The sequence below is a fragment of the Microtus pennsylvanicus genome, chromosome 18 (assembly GCF_037038515.1).
Source record: "Microtus pennsylvanicus isolate mMicPen1 chromosome 18, mMicPen1.hap1, whole genome shotgun sequence".
NCBI lineage: Eukaryota > Metazoa > Chordata > Mammalia > Rodentia > Cricetidae > Microtus > Microtus pennsylvanicus.
This window is the reverse complement of record NC_134596.1, coordinates 9,591,656-9,598,538: the sequence shown is the minus strand read 5'-3', so window position 1 is coordinate 9,598,538 and position 6,883 is coordinate 9,591,656.

Below are 6,883 nucleotides of genomic sequence, written 5' to 3'. Positions count from 1 at the left end.
CTGGCAGATGCTTTTCCCTTGAATGTACCAACATACATGGGAGCCTTCCTTCCTCTCTAAGGATTTTTTGATTGTGAATCTGTGCTGCCAATGTATCTGGCTTCTCAATCTTTGTGATTTTTTTCTATGATTTTAGGTGTGGTTTTTATGCAGTCAAATTATAATAAATATGTTACATGTAATATGATATTATGAATTATATACAAATAAAAATTCAATTATAATTTTTCATGTAGTTTAATTATAATACACAATATATTTAAGTTCATTAGAGGGCTATACGAGGAATTGGGAAGACTGTAGAAAGAAATGTAGATTTTAAACCTTGTCTCATATAGACCCAAGAGTAATATAGTTGCTCACAATGTCTTAGTGGTAAAGAAATGAATTCAGTTTCATTGATTTCAGAAAAAAATAAATATATTTAAATTGTTAACATTTGTGCCTGTTTGTTTTAAGGTTTATAGGTATTTGGACATATACATTTGCATGAAGCATCCTTCATATTTTTGTTCCTTGCATGCAAGCAATATACATAATTATCCTATAAATAATAATTTATAATTATTTTAAAAAACAACTGGATTCAAAATATTAGAAGTTTTCTCTAAATCCCATGAGCACCATTAAAACTGATATATATATATATTTATATACATTTATATGTGTGTGTGTGTGTGTGTGTGTGTGTGTACGTATTAAAAAGAGATTTTATTTAAGGAAGTTGTATGTCCACCAGTTTCCCGCCATCTATTGTTACATCTATTTCATGGCAAGCCACTTTGAAAATTTGTCCTGCCATTAGGCCTGCTAGGATTTTTGACACTGCATAAGCTACAAGAATAATGCATTTAGTTCCATTTTTTTTGAAATTGCATTGGGGCAAATGTTCTTTTATATTAATCAAATACTGGTTTCATGTAGATGTTTATTGGTACTAGAATATATGAGACTGGATTTCTCCTTTGAGTGTAATGTGCCATTCTAGGCTAGCTGGCCATAAATACTCACAGAACTTCCTCTTTCCACACTTCTCTAATATTCTGGAATTGGAAATACCAGCATGCTTGCTTTAGAAAATGAGTATTGTGAAAATGTCTTCTGGGTTTCTAAATTTCCAAATGAGCATGTTGTTGACTGTCTCAGGTTACAATGTAACCATTAAAGCAAAAAAAAAAAAAAAAAATAAGATAAAGACTCTAACTCACAGACTACAGTGTTTACTAGTCTAAAGAAAATGGTATTCAGCTTACTCACCAAGTCTGATATGGTTCTGTAACATCAATATTAAATTATCTTTTCTGAATTGAAGATGATAATGTGAAAAAATGGGTAAATGTCTGGGTTCTTCGACTATCGTCCTTATGCATATAATACAATTAGAATGGCATGGAGGTAAATCTATGCCCACTGAATAAAACTGAATAAAAATTTGTGGGTATAATAAGCCAATGGGGTACTCCTCAGTGGGAAAAGACGATGACATCTTCAAATTTGCAGGCAATAGAGTGAAACTAGAAAACTCCATTCTGAGTGAGTTAACACAGATCAGAATAATGAGGATTGTTTGTAGCCAATCATCGGCGAACACCAAGTAAAGCAAACCTATAGCCCACAATGCCAGACAAGCTAAGTAACAAGGTGAACTTAAGGGGAATAAACATTCATCCTTTGACAGCACCAGTCTATTCCCCAGAGCATGTGGGGCACTGAACACATCCACTAGGACCTTGGAAAAACTGGTCTTTGTGCAAAGAACCCCCCATATCCTGACACTGGAAGAAAATCATGATGTCTGAACTGGACCCGCAAGATCAAAGAAAAAAGATTGCCAAACATTAAAAAGATTGGGTAAGATGTATTTAAAATTATTCCTGCTTCTGAAAATGGCCTGTCAGTAACAATATGTCTTAGAAAAAGTTATTTGCTTCAATGTTGAAAATGAAACTTGGCTGATAGCCTACTTATCCGGTTGTCTCTGTCATTTATTGCATATTTGAAAGTTGCTTCTTTGTACTTCATTTTTATGTAATATTATTTTTCTCTCAATTTTTCAATGGGTTTCGATACTATGTAGGCATAGTTACATTCCTCTCATGACTTGGACAAGCCATTATTAATATCAGTCTTAGACTCCATAGGATAGAATATTTATTGAAATATTTAGGATAAATTTCTCTCTTGATATAGTTTATGATGTGTGTAACTCTACTTTTTGTTTTGTTTTTCAAGACAGGGTTTCTCTGGTATCTCTAATTTTGATACTTGATATCTGTTCTTATTTGTATGTAGTTTTACAATGGGTTTAAAATTCTCTTATTAAAACAAAAGGGAGAGTTGCTCTGGGAACTCCTTAAGACAATGGCTTTGGATGCTGGACCACGTGGATATGGTCTTGGCATACTAGAACAACAGATCAAGAAACATGCTCTTGCTCATTCTTGTCAGTCTGATTCTGTTCCCTGTTCCCTGCTCATGCAGAGGACTGTTGATCTGAGTGGCTACCCCCAAATAGAGAATCCTTTATTATAATCTATGCCAAAATGACGTGTGACTACTTTATCATGATGCTCTAAAAATACAGTTTTTCCTCGATTGTAGCATACATTTAATTCAATAAGAACTTTGCTACTTTGCAGAACTTAATTGTTATGAAACATAGAAAATCCACAAATATTGATTATAAGACCCACAAATAATGATTATGGCATAAGTGATAATCATGGTCACAAATTCATCATTAGTTCCTATTGAACTATATGATCTAGCTCAAGGAGTGGAATATTTGAGGCAATTTCTAAAATTATTTTCTCAGTTATCAAATTATACCATAAAAATCAGTTTTTTATCTTAACAAATGTTCTTTTCATCCTCTAATGCAATGGTAAATATCATAGCACTTTACACCAATATTACTCATGCACAGTTATTCAAAGAGCTAAAAATTTGCAGTGTTTCTTCTAATTACACCTTATTAATACCTACTACTTACCATTATTCTTGGACTTAAAAATACTTCATGCCATGTGTATATCCAATTAATATTCCAAAGAAAAGGATACCTTATTTGAAGACAGCATATCATAAGGAGTGGATCTATTGGCAGATAATGATGGCTTGTATCCTAAAGCCCTGACTTGAAATAACCAATCAGAAACTATATTATTTGCAATAATGTCTGGCCAATAGCTTAAGAGTAATTCTAGCATACTCCTATATCATCAAATAACCCACTTCTCCTAATATGTGGACCACAATGAGGTCGTGACTTACTGGCAAATTTCAGCAGATGCCAGAAAAGGTATCTGTTTCTGGCAGCAGCTTCATGACTTCTCTGTGACTCTTCCTAATTTGTCTATATAGCTACTTCAGGCTTTCTTTACTCTGCTAAGACATTGGTTGATTCAGCTTACTTATTAACAAATGGCAATACAAGGTATTCTCAGAATATATCACCTCCAAATATCAGCTTCCCTTTTCTTTCTAAATAAAAGAGAAATATTTAATTTTAACATACTTATATTGGATATAAAAAGAGTTATCCAGCAATAATCACAGTTATGATATTCATATGTATCTTATATTTTATCATAACTAAGGAAAACTATAATTATAACTATTTATTCTTTTTTTATAGTACATAACATTTTATTTCCTGAGTATCCTCTTGTTATAATGAGGAAGAAAGACATCATTTCTAATGATCTCTGTGTTTGCAGGGATGTTCTTACACTCGAAAATGCAGATTTTATCCTTCCAGCAACTCAGCCTCCACAAGCTGTGTGATCGTATGTTGTATCATTGCAAAGAGGATTGATTGCAAAAATTAGTCTTCATCTCGATGGAAGAATGTTTTGCTCCAATAAAAGGCAGGTCCCCAAGGTTCACTGATTCTGCTCTACTGAAGATAGAGCAAGGAACATCTAGGGCTTTTTTTGTATTGTATGACTAGGTCATTTTAGCAAACCGAGGCAGCAGTGATGAAGACCTGAAGATATTAAAGTAAGTTCAGCCTAAGGGGAAGTCGGGAACAGACATTTAGGTTGTTGAAATAAAAATGAACCTAATTTGAGAAGGTCCAAGTGAGAAGTAATTAAACCTCTTTCATTCTCTAGGAAGTTAGCTGGAGCCTTGAACTGAATCAGTAAATCATATTGAATCTACCTCTTTGGACAATGTATTAGTTTTCTGTTGCAGCTGAGACAAATCACCAAGCATTTGCTGTCTTAAGGCAACACAAGTGGATAATACTCCTGATTGTTAGTGTACTAAATGGGTTTTTCTGATCTCAAAACAAGGTATTGTTCAGGCTGCTTTCCTTCTGCGACTTTTGTTCAGGAGTCCATACCAATGTCATACAAATAGACGGGTGACTTCCTGCCTTTTCAGTGAATGCTTGTGTTTCTTACATTATCTTTTAGGTCCCTTATCATCTCAATAAAGACCTCTGTGGGTATACTGAGATAGCTAATCTAAATAGTACACGATCACTTGTACATCTCAAATTCATGTACTTCATTGTAGCTACAACGTCTTGTTGGCCATACCAGAGAATGTTCACAGCCTCTGTTGATTAAGACAAAGGGATTTCTTGATTTATCACACCTGTCACAGAAGAGGAAAGAGTTCTTTGTATTCTAATTTGAACGCATATGCTTCAACTAAACAGAGGCATAAGGAAGTAAGCACTGTGTGACCTCGTAGTGTGGTGATCATTTTAACATCTCTCTGTGCTCTTTCTGCTTTGTGTTTCATCAACAGTAATAAAGGTGACCATCACCATTTCTGTGGTGATATTTTTATATCCTCTAAGGGAAAGAGAGAAGCCATTTCAGTATTTTATAGATCTTATGGCTAACAAAATGTTGGCAATATTAAGACCATATAATTTCCACAAGATATATTTCCTCATAAAGATGTACAAGAAGGTATGTCATGCACAGAGTAACATTCTATTTGCTCTGGTTCTTTTTTTTTTTTTCTGACATCTATCTCTATGAAACAAAAAAAAAAGAAAAGTTAAAGATTTGATTAACGAAAGGAGATACAAATTTGCTAATTCAATGGGCACATTGTCAACACAAAAAGCACATTTCATCACAGTAATTAGATTTGACAGGGGCATATTCTACAGAAAATATATCCAATTAGAAACAGAGTAAGTACACCAATGATAGAAAGAAGATGGGTATTTGTGAACCATGGGAGGGGAATGTGTGGACAGGTAGCCTATGTTATACAAAGTACAGAACTAGACCCTCTTGTTAAATAGAAAGATGTCATACTCAATGATGACAAGCTTTGGGTAAATGCAAACATACAGGCTTTTGCTAGCATAGCATATACAGCAACAGACAAGTAAGAAACTTAAGATGTAGTAAATAAAAAAAGAAGGGTACATACTGAAAGAAAAATTGAGTAAAAGTGTGAAAAGAAGCATAGCAAAACAAAGGCAACATCCATTTTGCTAATCTGGGACTTCCAAGAGCAGAAACAGCACAAAAGATACACAATTACAACATGAAAAACTTGAAGTGGTTAACAATATTTTAAATGAAGTATAAAGCTGGGAAGTCAATGCTTCAAGGAAATACCTGATTCAGGGAGGCTCAGATCTCATAAGGAGGGTTCTGGTTTTGAAGTATGCTTAGTTAAAACACTCATTGTAGATTATTCTGTGGAATCAGAATGTGCTGGAAAAGAGAGAACAGAGGCAGAATAAAAAGTGAGTTCATAGAAACATTACAGGACACAATAACAAAAAATCGTCTCATTCAAAAGCCCAGGATGAACAGGAGAATGTGAAATAATAGCAAAAAGACAGTGGTTTGTTATCTACAACACTGAAAAGATTTCTACATTCTTTTTTTCTGAAAATGTACTTCAGCTTAATAACAAAAATGTAATCACATTTTAACACCTCAAAGTTAGGTGAGGAGATATGTATTTCTTCTTAATTAGAGTTCTTAATTCTGAGAGAGTAAGAAAGTGCCAGAGTTGGAAACCAGAGATTTCTGTTACAAACGTTACTGAACTCACCATTTTCTGTGTCTAGACTGCATCAAACATGAATTTATTGTTCCATTCTCTGTTCGTTTGTTTGTTTGCATTGCTTAATTTTAAGTCACAAAAATATCACAATATATGCTCATTAAAACAAAAAAGTGTAATGCAGAAGTTTATATACCATTGCATGTACTTCCATATCTTCCCACTCCACGTTTTCTCCAATGGGTAGACGATGGTTTAGAGGGTTTGCATTCAGATAACATGCCTGACTATGAATATGATAGTGATGTATTTGTAATTAGAAGGATCTTCATAGACTTCAGCATGATCTTTTTTAACTTTATTTGATATAATACTAAATGTTTTTCTCTTTTTACCAAATTTTACCTATTTGTTATAATTTTTGTATTAATTGCTCAGGTCTTTAAAAACATTTATCTTTATATTTAGCATTCCTGATCATTCTGATTCTTTAAGTTAAAACTGTGGATTATTGCATGTTGTGAAATGCTTACCCAGTATCTCAAGAAATTAATTATGTGGAGTTTATTATTTAATCTATTACTCTTCAGTAAATATTGTTTTTGTCTAACAAATCTATTCCAACTGTTGTCAAATAATGAGAAAAAGATTAACCATTTTATCCCTTATTTTTGGTGGTCATAATATCTAAAAAAATATTTGGCTAGGTAGTATCTTTGTTTCTTTCAGCCACAAGTAATGTCACTTTGTGGCTCTCAACTGGAAGATTGCCCCATCAAGAGCTCTTTAAATGTTTGCTTCCATTTGATATGAGGAACAAAACAAGTTCAGTAAATTGTTATTTGGTGCCAGTTTTTATCATGGTGACTTATATAACTTCAAACAAACTTCA